Here is an 18,423-nt window from a genome sequence, read left to right as displayed (position 1 = left end):
GTTAAAGACTTGGGGAAATGGACTTGGGGCTTCCGAAGTGGCTATATTAATGAAAGTTTCTGTGGCTGAAAACACTTGTCAAGGTGAGGGAAGAATGATTTTTTCTGAAATCTGTTCTGGTTTGGTTAAGTTTTGCTTTGCAACTTTTTCACATGGAGAAAAATATTTTTACTGTCAGTTCTAGATTTGTATTTCAGGAACTCTGGGAACTCTGGGAGGCAGGCAGCTGAGGCTCAGCCTTGCCTGGAAGATGGGAAGGCTTCAGTCACGTTTAGCTCGCTGAGTCTCACTGGGCGGTGGCACAAGAGCCGGGTGCAGGAAGGAGAGGGGCTCCCAGAGGGAAGCAGGCACCTCCTCCAGGCGGGCAGATGACAGGGGCAGGCAGAGACAGCGCTCTGACAGCTGGATGGAGGGAAGTGTTACTTCAGCAAACCGTAAAAGCTTTGATAATCCTCATCTCCACCCATTTTGTCCCAATCTCTTTGAGTCTTCACTGGATGCCAAAGGTAGATTTCTGAGCAGACAGGCGTTCCCGAGCAATGATGTCGTCTGGCTTTCCTCTGCTTTCCCATCTCTTATGCACTCGTGGCAGAGCCCTGACTCTGGGTTGACCACTTTTGAAGTACAAAATGTCCCCACACTGGCGTTCCTTTCCATAGACATCCCCTCCTTGGCTTGGCACAAGGCTGTCAGGAGCTGAGTTCAGTCTCCGTGCCCGTCCAGCCCCTAGTCTGACCATGGAGCCCGCCAGGGAGGATGTTTTCACAGCTCCCGTAAGGGTAAGGCTACCAAGCACGGGACAGCACAGATTCCCTGCTGTCCTGGCTTGCGTTCAAACCAGGGAAGCAAAGAAACATCTTCAGGCTCATTCCCATTCCCTTTGGCCATTTGGTCCTACGCTGCTGGAGCCTTCCCTGCCTTAGAAGGCCCAGATTGGCACTTTGTGGTATCTTCCCTTCTGCCAGGCTCGTCTCCACTTTCATCCCCGGTGCCATGCCCGCCCCCTCATCCCCTTTGATTCTGGGACCTGACGAGAAGCCTGGGTTGGGGAATGTCTTGTCAAGTCCACCTCCCCCTCCTACTCCCCAAGGGCCTTCTGCATTGTCTCACTGTGGTGCAGACGGAGCTGGAGATCAAAGCCCAACCGCCTTTTTTTAGCTCGGGGAGGAATGCTCATGCCTCCTGCGCCGGGAGCTGTCGCCAGCCCCACGGAGGGTTCCTCCATCTCCGTAACTCGAGCCTCCCATCCCTGGAGGCGGCTCCGGGCTGACAGGTGACAGAGCAGGCAGGTCCTTTCCAACAAGTCCGACTTTGCACCGAGAGCTCTCAGTCAAGGATTTGAAGATGTCTGCGGTTAAGATGGGATGTGCCTCACAAGCTCTGAAAGAACTTACCTGGATGGAATTAACCCTTTCCAGAGCTTAGTCTTCCTTCTCTGCTCCAAGTTAGAGTGATGCGTGTCCTCTCTCTGTTATTTAGTTGTGATCAGTTTTCTTTCTCTCTTCCTCACTCTCGCTCGGCTTAAAACTCCCGTCAGCCCCATCTACGTGTTTCTCAAGACTGCTGTGGCATTATGGAACTGCTTGCTGATGGCTCGGTGATGGGCAGGTTTGCTGGGGTGACACCAGCGTGCGGGGTCCAACAGCAGATGCTGCAGCTGGGGTCATACTCACAAACTGCCACCACTCGAGCTGAAAAATGACTCCGGCGTTTCCCACAGTGGCAGAAGACTCTGAGTCACCTCTTGGAAAGGTTCGTGACCTATTTTGACCTTGTGGGTTGCATCAAACCAATAACTTTGTCTGTGAGAAGCTTCAGGAGGAGATGTGCCGAGTACACAACCAATACATTCTCTGAGGCAGATTCAGACCAGTTTCTACACTTGAGTTTTTCCCAACCCCAGCACAGCTCTGCACAGGGGCTGCTGGCATCCATAAAGTAGTGAAGATGGATTCCTAAAACCCTGGAGCCTCAGGCAGGTTTTTGGTGCTTCTCTTCCTGGCAGGGAATGCTGTGAGCTGCCGATAAAGCTCTGATTAAGGCTTTGCTCAAAGGGATCGTTCATTGAATGAGTGAAAAGGGAACAGCGTGAGTAGATGGGGAGGCGGTAAATTCTCTGCCCTTATCGCACCCTGACAAACAGAGACCTCGGCCAGAGAAGTGTGCACAGTGAAGCAATCCTGCGTGTTTATAGTGTTTATGCATACTGTTAGGGCGTTTTTCTTGGACTGCTGGAGTCAAGCCATTCCTCTGGCACATTCCCTTTGGTATAGCAGATGAGGCATCTCTTCCTCCAGACTCCTTTGTTCATCTGTCCGTTTGGAGTGGGGACCCCTTGGACAAGGTCTGCCTCATTCTGGGTGTGCACTGAGCCCAGCATGAGGGGCACAGCACCACCACCCCCGAGGCAAGGAATAGACCTTTGCACTAGAACAGTTTGTGTTCTCCATCCAAAGGACTCACTGAGCCTTCAAGATGCCATACCAGCCCGACATGGCAAATCCTCAGCCTGACTTCTTCACTGGGGAAACCGAGACACAGAACATCACTCCGGGGTCATATGCTGATTCTGTGGCTGAGCAGGGAACACAGACAAGGTCTCTTGCCTGCTGGGCCTGTGCTTTAGCCACAATCCATCTCCCTGCCCAAGGCCCTTTCTGCGTTCAAAGTGTTCCACAAACAATTGAGGTCTTTGAACTCCTCCTCATCCTGGTGAGGTTGAAAGTGGAGGCAGGGAAGGAAACACCTTCCTAAACTTAGCCCCCAGCCAGCCAATACTTTTGGGAACTGTGTTTGATTAGGCCTGGGGAGCAGGAATTTGGTCTGAGGTTTGTTAAAACATCTTTTCCTCTCTGGTTAGAACACTGCTTCTCATGAACCCTAGAGGATTAGGTGATGCCTCCTCCAAAGCGGAGCTCTCTTGCTGCTTGGCGGAGGTATCTGTCCTCGCTCCATTGCAGCCCTTCCGTGTCTCTGCCAAACCTGTATTTCCCCTGGCCTCCATCCCTGGCATTGCTCCGTTAGATGCACAGCGAGGAGAGAGGAGAGCAGGGGCCATGCTGCCTTTGGAGCTGCTGTTGTCTCCAAGCAGTGGCCAAGGCTCCCGGGAGCTGGACAGAGAGGATGGACCCCAGGGAATGGCTAAATTGCCACAAGGATGCTTGCTGCTCAGTCTGACTCCTGCCACAAGACAGATAGGTCTGAAAAAAAGCTGTTTCTTTCATGGAAAAAATAAATCTCAAGAGGCAGAGGGGGGCAGTTCAGGCCCCGAGCTGGAGGGGGTGCCCGCTTAGCCTGTCGAGCCATTCTTACTGAGCCTCTCTGTGTGCTTCCCAGCACTTCCCAACGCCCTGTCTTTCCAGCCTCCTGCCAGGGCAGAGAGGGAAAGGGCTGAAGCTCGATGGGAAAAGCTGATTTTGTGGTATTTCCTGCTTGCACTGGAAGGCAGCCACGCGTGAGTCCTCGCAGGAGATTCGCAGCCCAGGAAAACACACAAGTTGGATAGTTCAGTTGGAGAGCCGTGTTGCTCCTTCAAGCTCTGGAGGCAGGCGGGCTGCCAGCCCCACACGCCCTTGTCTCTAAAGCACTTCGAGATCACCGTGAAGAGCCAGGGCTGAAGGCAATTATGCAGCAAGCAAAAGTGAACCCAATTTCTTGATGTTACCACACGGACTCGGTGCAAGGCTCTCAGCTGGCGGTTGTTCACCGATACTGTGATATTTCACGCTGTCTCTCCCGGCCCAGCGGAACCTTCCCTAGGCCTTGGGGTCTTTATCCAGGGTCCCAGCTCCTGCATGGCCCAGGCACAAATGTCTGGGTATTGGGCAAAAGGGAAATACTAAGAATTTGCCTACAAATGCAGAGACCATGCAAGCTTCCCTTCATCTCTGAGAGATGTGGAGAGCTTCAGGGGTGGAATTGTGAGCGGGAGTGCAGGGAAAGCAGCAAAAGGGGTGTGAGAGGAGAGAGGCTGGGTTCCCTGCGCATGGGGAAGGTGAGCTCGCTGCGACCGAGGCATTAAACACCTCACCAAAGCGATGGGACTGCACGGCTTCTCACACACTGCAATGTCTGACCACGAGAACGGCAGCAGCGGGCAGGGCTGGCCGGGTGTGACTGGTAGTTCTCACCTCTCCCCAGACACCCTGGGAGCTCCGATCGTGTCCTGTGCAGGGAGCGTGGCTGATTGTGCACACACGTGTGCCTGTGTGACTTCACCTTCAAAGTGATGAGAAAAATGCAGCAGATGGATTCCAATGGGCAGGTGCTGCCATCGGTTCGGGGTGAGAGACACATCTGTACTTTGAGTGCTCTGAGAAATCTCAGTAATGGATGATCCGAGCGAAAGGAAACCGGGGAAAATAAGGTAGATCTGTCTTTGCAGTGATTCCTGATTAATTGCAAAGTATGAAATGGTTGCTCTTCGCAAATAGTTTTTCCACCACAACCTGAGCTTTAACTGAACTCCGTCGGCATTACTTCATAAGTTGTGTTCCCACTCCCAATGCCACATTCTGAGTTGAAAACCAGATTTTGAGGTTTTCTGCTTCATCTTCTCAGCAGATGGAAACGCACATGACTTCACCGAGATGAATCCGGCTGTTGTTGGGTGTGAGCAGCTGGAGTTCCGCTCCTGTGTTTTTAAATAATAATAACAATTGTGATGCCCTAAAGCTGCCCTCGGGCCGCTGAGCAAAACTTATCTTTTCATCTGTGTTTACACAGCAGTTGGAAAAACGGGATCTATATTCTGATAAGGGGTTTGGGTCACTGCAATAGTGCTTATAGGTAACATGAGATGATTGGGAAGAAAAAGGGGAGCTTGTAGGAAAGTATTTGTAATACCTTCTCTTTTTATGAATTTCAAAGCCTGTAACATTATGAAATCGTCAGTTTTTAGTTTAGAAAATTGCAGCTGGCTCTTGGTTTGCTCTGCCTGATCAGGCTCCCAGCCCCGGGCTGCGTTTGTTGCCCTCCAGGCTGCTGAGATGCCAACCAGAGTAGAAGCAAAGCAAGTCCAGTGTTCCAGCACCGTGCTACCACGAAGTGTCAGAGCTGGTCCAACGGCAGCTCTTAGGGATTGGGTTTTTAAGTCCTAGCATCTCAGTATTTTTTACAATTAGTTAGGAATGTTTCGCTGAGTCTTGCTGGCACACAGCAGGGTGGAGAGAGCTCGTCGGTGGGAGGAAAAGGGGAAGCACTCAGTGCCTTTATACTCTCCATGCTACAGATCTCGGATGCTCAGCCTGTTTCCTAGCCTCACTTGTGTTCTTTAGCCGTTGCCTGTTACACCAGCAATACCAGAGGGAGTCCCAGAGCAGCTGTGCAAAGGCTCTGGGAGGACGGCTGTGCACCCAGGTCAGGCAGCGCAGCAGTTCTGCACCACACAACATCCCTGTGCCAGCAGCGGGATTTGTTTGTGCAGGGTCACAGGAGGGGAATTTTGCGGGGGGATGAGTCACTGCAGGGAACAGGCAGAGCTGGGGGGGTGCTGCCCCACCAGTGCAGCTTTTGGCTCGGTTGTAGGTTTTCTGGCTGGCTTGGATAGGATACGTCCCACAGTGCCTTAGCACCTCCTAGTCCCCTTCCCACCATCTGTGAATTTAGGATTCAGGTTCTTCCCTCCCTCGCAGGCAACCCAGTCACTGCTGGCATGGCATGCAGGTCTGCAGGCACCCTGACCCGGACCAGAGCAGCTGGTCCTGACAGTCAGTTCACCCCATGAGGACCTTGGCAGCCCTCTCCTGCTGCACTGTTCCCACAAAGGGGAACAGCCTTCCCCCCAGGTCTGGTTGCCCTCCTGGGGTCCAAGAGATTACTTCCCTTCCCTCCCCATCACCGCAAGATGTCTCTGTTCACCTGCGCCAAGGCAGAGCCCAGCATTTTTGCAGAGGTTTGGGTGGGGGGAACCAGCCAGAGGAGGGAGATCACCAGAGGAGGGAGATCTCGCTTGGGCTTAGAGGGAACTGGGGGAGAAGATCTTAGCAGCTTCCCAAAGATCTCTGACTTGATCTCGCTGGCGTCCCCTTTCATGTGCTGTGCTAAGCTTCCTCGGTGGGCCGCACCCTCCTCTAGAGCCATACATCCCGCTGGCACCACTGCCGGAGCCTCCCAGAGCTTGAGGTTTCCTTCAGAAAGACTTTCTTGAAGCCCTTGAGCAAGAGGCTTTGCTGGGGGATCATACGGCTCTGGGCACCTTTGCACCTCCCCACACGTCTGAGAGATTCCATTGGATCCTGCCTGGTCTAAAATCATTCCTCAACTGGGTCCTCAGGGAGGAAAAAAACTTGGGAGCTCTGAGGTCCCCAGGTCCCTGTGCTCCCCCAGGAGCCTGCGGTGCAATGGTTGTGGGAGACCCAGGGACCCACCGGCTGCAGCTTCCCACCAGCGAGAGTTAGGGTGAGGGACCGCTGAGGCTGTTCGTGGACACAAGCCTCTTCCATGAACACAAACCAGGACAAAAAGCCAGGAGGATGGAAGATTTTGATCGCCACCTTGGCTTTCAGGAGGTGCCTTGGCAGGAGAGCCCCGATGGACCCTGCTCCGCAGCCCTAAGGCAGCGCCTGCCCTGCTCAGACCATGCACACCAGGGAGAGGGACCGGCTGGGTTAAAAATCCACGGGGCACGATGCCATGTCGCTGTGTCATTCCTGCCTCATCCGAGTGTGTGGGAGGGTGGCAGAAGGAGGAGGCGCGCAGCTGACAGGGTGCGAGGGATTCGCAGCCCAGCTCAGACCCGGCTAATTAGGTCCTGGGGGACAACAGAGAGCATAACTTTATTCGGCCAGCTCTGCAAGTGCCACCTCTGCTGCGAGTGAGGAGCCCGATTTAACTTCCTGCATCCAAAGGGTTGCTGTGGAGCATCCTTCTGCCGATTCCCAACCGGAGCAGGGAGGTGCCGAGAGCCCTGAGCCGCAGTGGAGCACCGAGGCCTCATCTCAGCTGCTGCTGGACAGGAGGTGGTGCTGCCACCCTCTGCGCTTGCCCTGGGCCTGCCCGGGCACACAGGTTGCCATGTGGCCTGGCTCCTATTCTGCCTCAGTGTACCAGCAATCCTCTGGCTGCAGTTGTTCCAAATCCCAAACTGGTCAGAAACGGCCATGAAGTTCACTGTTCTGGAGCCCAGTGGTTTCCATCCCCTTCTCTTCTGCCTCCTTAGAGATCCGCTTAGCAAAAGCTTTGGGAACGTGCAGTCCCCCTGCTGCCTTCCATGGCCCAGAGCCATCTCACTGCTGGGAATGAGTGAAGCCTGGAAATGGAAGAATGACTTTGACTTTGCGGATGTGCTCCCAGCAACCAGAAGGACCATGTCTATCTTAATTACGTGTCCATTTGTGACCTGAACATCAAAGAACTTGGCTGGAGCACAGCTGAGGCATGGCGATGGGATGTGGCCAGGACAAGATACCTCACATCCATCTCAGCTCCAACACAGCCTCACTCATCACCAGGCCTCAAAGTGGCTCTGAGAAGCCAAAGAATTGCACAGGGTGAGGTGACACACTCAGGGACAGCACAAATGGCAGTAGCAAAGCTGAAGCCTACACGGAGTGCTTTGTGTAACCACTGTCACAATATTTATTCCCTATTCTGGGCCTCAGTTTCCCCACCTGGAAGTCATTCTGGCCTTCACAGGTAAAGGAAGGTGAGGTGGATGAAAAGCGCAGGCCCACGTGTGCTAAGGTTTGTTGTTGCAGAGCATGGCCGGCGCGTGGTCCTGCCTGTTTGCCACTGTGGGTTCAGGTCTTGCCAGCGATGGTGTCGGTAGGTGTGCAGTGCCAGCTGCTGGCACCTCCAGGGGCCTCTTGGAGGGAGCCCCTTTGGGAAACAAACCTCCCAGGCTCCGAGACAAGGTAAGGGGATCCAGGCAGAGGGTGTAGTTCAGGCTGCGTCTGGAGCGATGTTTTCATTCCTGCTCGGCAGAGCACACGTGGTAGGGAGAACCTCAATAGGTGGCCCTGCCGGGGCGGAGGATGTTGCTGGAGCGAGCACGAGGTGCTGAGAGCTCCCAGGCAAGTGAGCAGGGCAGCCCGAGCGAAAAACTCCTTGGGGAGAGGAGCCAGGGAAGATTCTCTGATCGCTGCATATTAAAGCCGCATGGTGCCGAAACCCTTATTAGTGCACACAGCCCTAATTGTGGTGTTTGCATGTGCTGTTCTGTACTTGCCTTTCTAACAACGAGGGAACCGACAGGAAAGGCAATAGGGGTGCCCACGGCAGTCTGGGCTTGGATCGGCTGCAGAGATTTAGATTTGTGATAAGGTGAAGCTGTGGTGATTTATACCCCCTCCACTTCCTTCCTCATGGGGATGAAGACATTCCGGAGGAGTCCTCTTCTTCCCAGGACATTCTTGGGTGATCTCATCTTGCTCTGCCTCTGCCTGTGCCGGCACCAGCAAAACCAACGCTTGTGCTTTGCATGTGAACCCAGCTTTGGGGTGGCAGAGAAACTGAGGCACGAAGAAGCGAGTGGTGGGCATGAGGGTTACCCAGGGTACATCAGAGACCCGAGTCAGTGTGGACTGGTCTCAGGGGAAGCCTTTCCCAGTAACTCGAACTGTGGACAGTGTGCTTGGACACAGAGGAGTCTGGCCGTTCCCGTCTCTTCTGCCCCACATTGTGGAGCAGTAGACAAAGGACCCCCTTTAGCTTGTGGAATCTATTCCATGCAAGGAAGTCGTGGCAGATTTGGCCACTTGGGGATCGAGCTCAAGGCAACGGAGCATAGGCTGGAGGTGGAAAACCTCTGTGACCGCAGGCACTTTCCTGTGTCGTTCTGGACTGCTCCTCAAAGTGGGGGTGATGGGGATAGGAATATTTCCTTTGTCTGGCGAGGCTGGCAGCCTGGCAGGGCTGGGCTCTCCGCGAGCGTGTCTGTGCAGTGCTCGGCGCAGTGGGGCTTGGAGCGGTGTGAGGGCCCCGGGCGCTCTCCTCATAGAAATAATAATGAAGCATGGCTGGAGATAAAGTTTAACCCAGCATGAAAACAGTGCATGGGGCTCATTCCGAGGTACTGGAACCCCAGAGAAGATGAGGTTGAGAATGATCTTCCCGATTTCTGACTCATCTTACAATGCAGTGGGCTTCTTAAGCACCACAAAATACTAGGACCTCTCCCTCACACCAAACTTGAATGTTTGTCCTGGGAATGTCACCCTGGTGTGGCCTCCCCATCCTTGCTAAGTTCCCTCTAAGTGCTTCTCTGTCTTTTCTGTGGATGTGTGGGGAGGACCCGTCAGAAAGGAAACCTCAGTCTAGAGACAGACATGTTCAAATCCCATTATCAGACCTCAAAAAAACCTGTTATGTGTTTCCCTGTGGATTTAGATCAGCCAAACTCAGCTTGTGATTTATCCTGCAACCAAATCCAGAGCCAGGGCAGAGAGTGCAGCGTGGGTGCAATGACTTTCTACTCAAGGAGAAAGAAGCTCCTTGGAAGAGTGACCTCAGCATCCTGCTGATGTCGGATATCAGAGGGATAGAAGACCCCTGGGGTTCACCAGCTGAGGCGTTGGAATGCAGTTCTGGGTGACTGTGCCGTGGCCATCTGCCTAGGGGGAGGCTCAGGCAGAGCCCAGGTCAGGTCCCCGTGCTGGGCACGGCTGCGGGGGGAGATGCGATGGGGAACATCCTGATCCCTGCAACAGGCACACCTGTTTTGTCAGAAACTGAACAAAGCTTTTCTGGTGAGAGCAAATGCACCCGGAATGATGTTTAAGGGCGTGATGATCAAAAGAGAGACCAAAACTACTCATGAATTTGGAGTGAATTTGGCAGTTCAGTTTGGAGAAGGCAGGAGGAAAGACCTGGAGGGAGTTCAAGTGTTTGCTTTGTTTCAAAAAGATCAGAAATGAAATTAAATTTTGGGGGTTCAAAGCAGTGTTTTGATTTCAAATTAATCTGGGTTTTTTTCAAGGTGAAAGAGGCAATAAAATGACCTCAGGTGAAGGTTCTGAAGCACAGAGCAGTTTCCCTTTTTGTTCAGCCAGCAAAGAGGTGAATCTTGTACAGGGACTGCAAAGTGGAACAGTGGAGGGGGCTCCGGCCCATCTCGTGTTCAAAGACAACGGCAAATGCCACAAACCACCTCTGCAGGTGGGAACACTGAGAGAACGGCCTGCCCAGGGCTGGAGCTGGGATCCTCACGGCACGGCCGATCACATCACGTCAATGCATAGCACACACGCGGACAATTGTGTCCATTTGGGCAAGGGAAGCAGCAAGGGCGAGGTGCATTCGGAGGGCACAGCAGGTACGAGTGTCTGAAAGCGGCAGCTGCCTCTCTGGAAGCTCTGGAAAGAACCAGGATGGAACCAAAGAAGCACCTGACTCACGTAATCAGTTTCCCCTTCTAACGGAAACACCCTGGCAAGGCCCCAGGAGCTGCCTTGCCGCTCAGGCCAGTGGGATCGAGAGCAGCATCGCCCCAGACTCTGGCTTGGCTGGAAGGTAGTGCTGGATTGGGTTGGGTTTTTTTTTTAAGTGCTTTCAAGTTTGTTGGTAAAGAAATGTGAGTCTTCTCCATAAATATTCCTGTGTGTGATGGTGCGGTGAGATGCCGGCTTTGGGGCTGCTGCCATGGGATGACTGTGGTGGGGCAATTACATGGGACGAGCGCGTGGGACCGGGATGCAGGGTGCCAGGGTGCGGCCCGCTGGGGCTCTGCGGTTGTGGGGAGGGTGAGGCCAACCCCGTGGGAGGGGAGGCGCAGCGAGAAATCAATCCTGCTGCCCAGGCTTGAGGAGGGACCATTTATCCTTCTCCAACTCTTGGTCCATCTGTGCATCTTACGCAGAGGCAGCCGAAGGGCTCTCCTTGTCCAGGACCCAGACATCTGCAGAGCTGTGGCAGCTCCGCTCTCAGAGCAGGGCAACGGGCTCAGACATGGGCTCAGTCCTCATACCAAACTTGCCCTCTTCAAGCTGAAACCAATTCCTCCCCAACTTCATGCCTACATGGTCATTTCCTGAAGGCTCTGAGCCTGCCAGACCCAAAGTCACTTCAATCCCAAAGCCGGGTAATTGGGTTAGTGTGGTACCAAGACACAATGAATGCACCCAAGCAGCAAACCCGGGCTCAGCCCTATGCTGGTGTTGCCGCGTGCCTCCCAGACGGTGTCCACATGGCTCAGAGCATGGGTGGCCTCTGTCAAACACACAAGCCCTTTGCGTCATGTGTCCTTCTCCATCCCAAATCCCTGTGGTTTGTCCCAGCTCTACATTGCCAGAGGATGGTCTGATTGCGGAGGTGGCAACCGAGGGAGGAGCTCCTACATCCTGGGTTCCACTGCTCCCCTCACCTTCACACCCCATCCTCTTTCCCAGCCTCACACAAACAGACCATCCCCACGCTCCGTTTGGGCGGCAGCCCCGACCTGTTCTTCCAACCTACACCACTCTGGCACCTTCAGGATTTAGGAGCGGTCTGGCCCGGGGCCTTCCCACTTCACAGGGCACTTCGTGCCCTGGAATGCAGCTGATCTGGCTCTCGCCTGGCTGCGAGCGCTGGGGCAGGCTCCTCCGTGGAGCCAGCCGGGAGCCCTGGGCTCCTTCTCCACCGCCGCAGCCCTCCCAGGTAGCACTGGTGGGAGAGCACGCACAGGAGAAAGAGCCACTGAGCCCCAAGCTGGTGTCTCAGGGAGCCTGCCCAGCATCTCCTCCTTATTTGCGGAGAGATGGGGCTCAAAGGTGGAGTTTACTGGGAGTCTCGGCAAGCCCCAGGTTCATAGATGCTGACAGAGCACTTCCAGCCCTGCTGGAGCCCGGGGGTGCGCGGTGCTGTGCAGAACCAGTCCCTTTTGTGCCAGGCTGCTCCTGTGTTCCTTCAGGACTGGTTTGTGCACAAAGGAAAGGTAGTTTCTAGGTGACCACATCAGCAGCACCTTGTAGATAGACAGGTATGAAACGTAACGTGTGTCAGGTTACCACCAGGGATCAATTCACTGCTCCCAGCAAGGTGCCGGGGAGAAATTCCCTGGTGGTGATGCAAGGCCAGGCCATGGAAACTCGCAAGACTCTTCATCCTGCTGGAATGAAGAGCAGCTTGTCAGCTGCCCCGGGCCAGGGTGGACGCGAGGCGCTGGTGGACACAAGGTGCTTGCACAGCTCAGAGTGGCTGGACAGGCTCCGGGCAGGGTGAAGGTTGCTGGGGTCCAGTGGCATCACTGAGGCTGGGAGGGGACAGGGAATAATGATGACAAAACTCAGCAGATGGGTTGGGTGATAGGTAGTGCAGAGTGGAGGACTGCTGGGGTCTGGGCACCATCTTACGAAGGGCCCCTACACCTGAGTTCCATTCTTCAGATATTGAAATGGGGACACAAAGCAGCGTGTTGTTCCCATCACCATCATCCACCCACTAACAGGCGCTGGGAGGAGACCTCAGCTCTCCTAAATCCTCGTCTATGGCTGTAGCACCCCATCTGGGGGAGGAGAGGAGTGGGGATAAGACGGGAGGAAGCTGGTGTTTGAGAGCGAAGCAAATGACAGCTGACACGGGCAGGTCTGTGCCTGGCAGCGGGCAGCGGAGCGGATGATGCTGGGGAGGCCACCAGGAGCTAAAGGGAGAAACCACCCTTTCTGGGTGGGCTGGGGAGCCAGAGTGCAGAGGAGCCCTGGAAGTGCTGGGTTAGACTCTGGCTCTCACCTGAACTGGCAGCCCCTGCTCTGTCCCCTGGCTCAGCCAAGTGGGACCAGGGAGGGGAACCCAGAGGAACAGGGCAGGAGGGAAGCTGGGATTCAGACTACTGGTTTTATCATAAGGAAAAAGCATGTTCGGCTGCGGAAGCAGGTTTTCCTTTCTGTGTGCACGGAGCTGTAAATTCGTCTTTTCCCTTTGCCGTGCGCTCACTGGGTTTGTAGTGCATGGGCTTTGCTGCTGCTTGGAGCTGTGCGTCTCTGCTTGAGCGTCCTGACCCATGTGTCTCTGCTGTGCGTTGGCGTCGCTCTCTGGGTCAGTGACACATCCCGGTGCTATGCTGCTGCCCCAGTCCGGAGGAGGGGGACCCAGGGGTGCAAGGAGACACTTCCCTGGTGCCAGCCCCGTGGAGGGTGAGGGCTGAGCCTTGGGATCATGGTCAGCTGAGGGGACTGGTGAGAAGGTGACAGGACCCTTCAGCAGAGGCAGTGTCTACAGGAATCAGACCTGGTTTTCCCTCTCCTCTCACCCACCCTTAACCACTTTGCCACAATATCAACGGAGGGAACTGTCAGCCTGTCCCAGATCCTACCTGATAAATATCATCTCTCCTAATTACTCAGCAGCCCACAAATCCAGCCTCAGTTAAGCCCCTGAGAAGTAGATACCCTGGGCTACCTCTTCTCTCTCTCCTCCATCCCTCTTGTCCTTGCTGTGGTGGGCAGACGTGCTGATGCCCGGGACGATGCCGGCAGAGTGGTGCACACTCCAGGTCTGTAACCCATCTCCCAGACATTGTAGGTACAGGGTGGCAGTGGGACTCCTGGTGCTGTGGTCCCCCGTAGCACGGATGGGGATAAGGAGAGCCTTGAGAGAGAAACGTCACCAGAAACTGGAGCTTGGGGACAGCTTCGATTCTGCCCTGGCAGGGGCTGACATCGCCCTTCTGGGATTCCTTCTGTGCAGCCTGAAAGGGAAAGGTGATGTGAGGGCAGCTAATGGCATTACCTACTGAATGCAGAGCTATTATTTATGTGTGGGGTTAAGTACACACTGGCACAAAATTGCCATGAATCTGATGTGCATAGAAAGCACTTTGGCGCTAAGCCCAGCCTGAGTGTAAACGGGACTGAACCCCCAGACTGCATTTTTTAGGCAGGAGCCCTCGGTGCCACGGGTCTGAGCAGGGACCTGGGGAGGAAACGGTGCCCCCTCAGTCTCTCACAGGGATCGGGAGCTGATCTCTCGTGATTCGGACATCAGAGCAAACCGCAGAAGAGGTTCCACATCAGAAATACAGCTGGCACTCGCACAGCTCCTGGCTCAGCAGAGCGACCGTGGGTCATACGGAATAAAGGGACTGGTGGATTTTCACAAGGAATGGAAGATGCTGGAAAGATGTCCCAGGAGGAGGCTCTGCTCTTGGAAGTGTTCAGGGCTGCCTGTCTGATGCCTTTGAGCCATTGCTTGGTCTGGAGTTCTTGGAGACCTCAACATCCATCACCCCCAGGCTTTGCGTTTTCAAAGAGCTCCTTTCTCGAGCAGCCTCCAAAGGCCGGAGCTTCCCCGCAAGCTCAGCACCAAAGCGCTGGGCTCCTTGGCTGCCCTTGGCCCCGGCCGCTGGGGAGCTCTGGCCCCATGGCCCTGGTGCTGAGCTGAATGATCCCCTGTAGATGGCATCCCAGCATCTCGTCCGTCCCTGCAGGGATGCTCCCACTTCTCCAGTGAAGACCACAGCTACCTGTACTGCCCCAAGAGCAAAACCCACCGGAGGACCCGGCAGCGTGGGCTGCAGCTCAGCCCCAGTGTCCCTGGCAGGCTGAATGGCCCTGGCAAAGCCGCAGCCTTCATCGGCCTCGCTGGCCAGGTTACAGCTCCTGGGCTGGATGGCGCTGCTCTCGGACCTGAAACTGCAGTGTGGACGTATCTGGAGGAGGGCATTAAATCGTGGCTCAATCCCAGTCCAGATCAAAACTCCTGATCGGTTTGGTTGGTGGGCTTAAATTGCATCTGCGCTTCCTCTAGCACAGTTTGTCTACCTGGGGACATTCGAGAAGGTTAATCTGCATTCACTTTGAAAGTGGATAAATTAAACCACATTAAACATGCTTATTGAGAATTAAAATAGCTTTAATGTGGTTTAGTTTAATTTACTTTGAGAGTGTGTTGAACTAGATTAAATTAAAACCTTTTTAATTCTGAAATCTGAATCATGAGTTTAACGGGCTTTAACTGATCAACTTTAAATTCATACTTTTAATTAATTTGAATTAATTTTCCGGAGTGGCTCCATGTCGACAAGCCTGGTAGCGAGAGAAAACCGCAGAGACACAGCCGGTCGCTGGGTAATCACGTTTGCCATCCATGGGAATGTCGGCATTGGAGTGGCAGCTGGGACGGTAGCGTGGCAGAGACGGACCTGGCCAAGCTGGAGAGGAGGCAGCTCCAGGCGAGGAGCCAGCCAGCCCCTGGTTTAGCCCGCTGGAGCCCTGAGCCAGCACTGGGGCAGGAGATGCAAACCCCTGGAGCCTTGCCAGGCTCTTGGTTTGCTGGGATTTGGATCTCCCCCAGAACGCAGAAGGTATTTAAGGAAATGCTGTCCTCTGATCCTCCTGTGGGCAGTGGTGGGGCAGGAGAAGCCCTGCAAAAACGTGCTGGCAGTGGATTTTGCGAGCCTGGTTTGCCCATTTTGAGGTTTTTTTCCCTTTTGTCCCTCAATCCAGAGGGCTCATCCCCCTCTGGGGCCACTGGTGGTCACTGCGCAGTCCCAGATGCCTCCTGCATTCCTTCCATCTGATGGATCCGAGCTGGTCACAGCCTGGGGTTTTACTGACCTTGCAGACCACGTCTGACCAGGCTGCCACATGTGGCCGCGTGGCATGCGTGTGGAGGCTGCTTCCCATAAACAGTGCTTCCCTGGATTTCGACATGCCCATTCCACAGCCTGAGGTGCCTCAGAAATCCAGGTCACGGCATTGCGGATGCGGGCAGGGACCAGCACGGGGCTCCGGCTGCTCTGAAGGCAGCAATCAGGGGGCTGCAGCACTGACCCTGCTCCTGACGGGCTCTGCAGCCCTGGGCAGGGCTCGCCCGTCAGCTTCCCTGTCTCCAGAGAGAGGATAGCGTTGGGATGGCCATTATGAGAATTAATTAATGTTTGATTAGTTCTTTGGAATTACACAGCACCCGATAACAATTAAGGATTATCATAACCCAGTTTACTGCTGAGCTATCAGTCGGTGCGATCCCTCAGCACTCCGGGCAGTTTCTCACGGACACCTGGAGCACAAGTCAAAGATTATTTTCCACCCCACTCTCTTTGTCCCAAATGGACAGAAACCCCCAAGCCAGGAAAGCTGAGGTTGGGCAAATACCTTACTCTTGGGAAGAAGTCGCTGGGGCTCTGTTAGGATCAGGTGTTAAGCACCGAGTGCAGAACTTGTGAGCGTCTGGACACGGAGCACAGGACAGACCTGTGCACTGTCTGCGCTGCCACTGGGACCTGAAATCAGACCACGATGCAGGCAGAACCCCGGGGGAGAAACGCTGTCTTTTCCAGGTTTTAAAGAAATGGACATTACTGAGATTTGCATGAGGCCAAGAATGAACACATGGAGGGAACCAGTTCCTGTTGCTCACTCCCATTCCCTTCTTGGCAGATTTGCTCTTCTATATTTTTACAAGCACGTCACCTCTCAACACGCAATAAGGAGCATGGGACTCTGGCTTGTTTTCCATCCACCGCAGCACCATTGGGCAAGGCTGCACCGGAGGCAGCGTGTCACCCCGGAGGGTTCCCCACGCTCCGCAGCAGCCCTGGCAGCAGCCAGAAGAACCGGGTGGGCAGGGAAGGGATGCACCCCACCCTGGGTGGGCATTCCCAGCACCAACCCGCCTCAAGCTTGGGGTCGAGAGATGCCTTCTTTCTGCCTAGAGACCCCAAGTGACCAGGGACAGGGCAACGATGAGGTGTGCGGAGGAGAGGGAAGGGCTGGCGTTTCAATTGAGCTCCACAGGGGCAAATATGCCCTTTCCTGGAAGTGCCAAACAGCGTCTCTGCCAGTCTGGAGGCACTCAGTGAAATTCCTTGTGCCCTTCTGCACTTCATGCCCTTCCACAGCAAAGCCTCAATGTCCCCCTTGCTCCATGACTGCAGCCTGGAGGTTGGGGCATCACTGCTTCCCTGTGCCCGCTGGGTCTGGAGCAAATGGGAAGGAGAGCGTTTGTGGGGTGGCTGTTCCCTGCAGGGCACCGAGGGCGGGGGGTGCTGCCTGCAGCACGGCCCTATTTGAAATAGGGACCCGCGGGGAGCTCCTCTCTCCGCTGCCTCGTTGACTGAAAATCACCTGGGCAGGTCTGATCTAACTGGTGTCCCTGCTCTACACCTGCCTCTCTTCATCCCTCCACTTGCAGGTATTTGCTTACAATATGACTCACAACTATCTTTATTTATGGTGTCTCAATCCTTTCCATCCCAGTCCTTTCCTTTTGTCAATCTCCGTGTTGTCTCTGTCTGATTTGGATGATGAGCCCTTCCAGGCAGGAACCCTATCTTTCCTAATCTCTCTAAAACGCCAGCCACTCGTTACAACTCTAGATAAATATTTAATGATAATAATTGAACTTGACAGTAACAATACTCAGCCACACTTACGTTTTCTAAGCCCTTTCAGACACAGGCTAATTAATTAATTGCAAATTTACAAACAGGATAATTAAAGGATGCCCTGGCTGAGGATGAAAATGTGCTGAAAGCAGTGCAGGGTGTTTGGAGGGATCGCCATAAATCACAGTGGTGAAAGGAGAGTGGCGAAGGGCGCTCCCTTCTTCTGCAGCCATGGTCAGCCCGTGGAGTGGGAGGGCTGAGGACATTTGCAACCGTGTGGTTCACAAACCTGGACCCCGTTCAGGATCCTACCCCTCTCCCACCTCCCTCCCTAATTGCATCATTCCTCCTCCCTCCCCTCAGGGAGAGGCAATTAAAATAGTTGGGTTTGATATTTTTTTCCTCTTCTTTGAAAGGCAACCCGTGCCCTTTATTTGATGTAAAAGTTGTCAGATTTGGAAGGCAGAACCAAGCTCCTTTCATCCCCCTGAAAGAGCGGAGCAGCCCCCTCACGGCTGAGCTCTGTGTCGCTCAGGGAGCCCCGTCCCAAAGCCGCTGCGACCTCTGCCCCGCAGGCAGACGCTGGCGGGGTGGGTGCCCCATTCCGAGCAGGAGAGGTTCCCCGCAGCAGGTGGGATTCTCCAGCCAGAGCTCACCGGGCACAGGAGCGCTGTGGAACAGCCAGACCATAGCATGGAATGCAGTATTTCCATCCCATCTTCTCTATAGTTGGAAAGCTTTCCCTTCCTCACCCAGTCAGTATTTTTAGCCTTATGTCTCTGACTTTCCAGAGGGGAACGTTTTCAGCTTGTGAGCATCTGTGCCCCTTCCTTTTCCAACAGAACACAAATGAGTGAAAACTGAGGCCCCCAGCGATTGCTGCAATGTCTAATCCCAGCCCCATTCACAAATATATTAGCAAATAAAAGAAACAAAGGCAGCTCTTGCTGAGCTTTGAGATCTTTGTTTTGTTGTTGCTCTGTAGGATTTGGACCCAGATCAGGTATTTATGCAGATGTTCGTAACCTGTGTCGTTTTCCCTCATTTCAATGCTCGTGTTTGTTCATATATTTCCGGAAAGTAATGGGGGAAAGTGAGTTGCCCAAGGCCACGCTCGGAGTCAGTGGCAGAGCCAGGAACATATCGCTCACTTCCCGCTCCTGTGTTTTAACCACAAGATA

The 18,423-nt window shown here is 54.2% G+C and overlaps 1 protein-coding gene across 1 annotated transcript in view; it reads right to left on the bottom strand.

Moving 5' to 3' along the window:
- Positions 1-10,469: 10,469 nt before the first annotated feature.
- Positions 10,470-18,423, bottom strand: part of COL1A1 (collagen type I alpha 1 chain) — a 136,083-nt gene continuing 128,129 nt past the window's right edge. Inside the window, exon 52 of the mRNA XM_054088381.1 lies at positions 10,470-10,481. The gene's annotated coding sequence lies outside the window, so the exon portion shown is untranslated. The remainder of the gene's footprint in view (positions 10,482-18,423) is intronic.

The sequence above is a fragment of the Cuculus canorus genome, chromosome 25 (genome assembly GCF_017976375.1).
Source record: "Cuculus canorus isolate bCucCan1 chromosome 25, bCucCan1.pri, whole genome shotgun sequence".
Lineage (NCBI taxonomy): Eukaryota > Metazoa > Chordata > Aves > Cuculiformes > Cuculidae > Cuculus > Cuculus canorus.
Note: the sequence above shows the minus strand (reverse complement) of the source record. Positions and strands in the feature narration are given on the sequence as shown.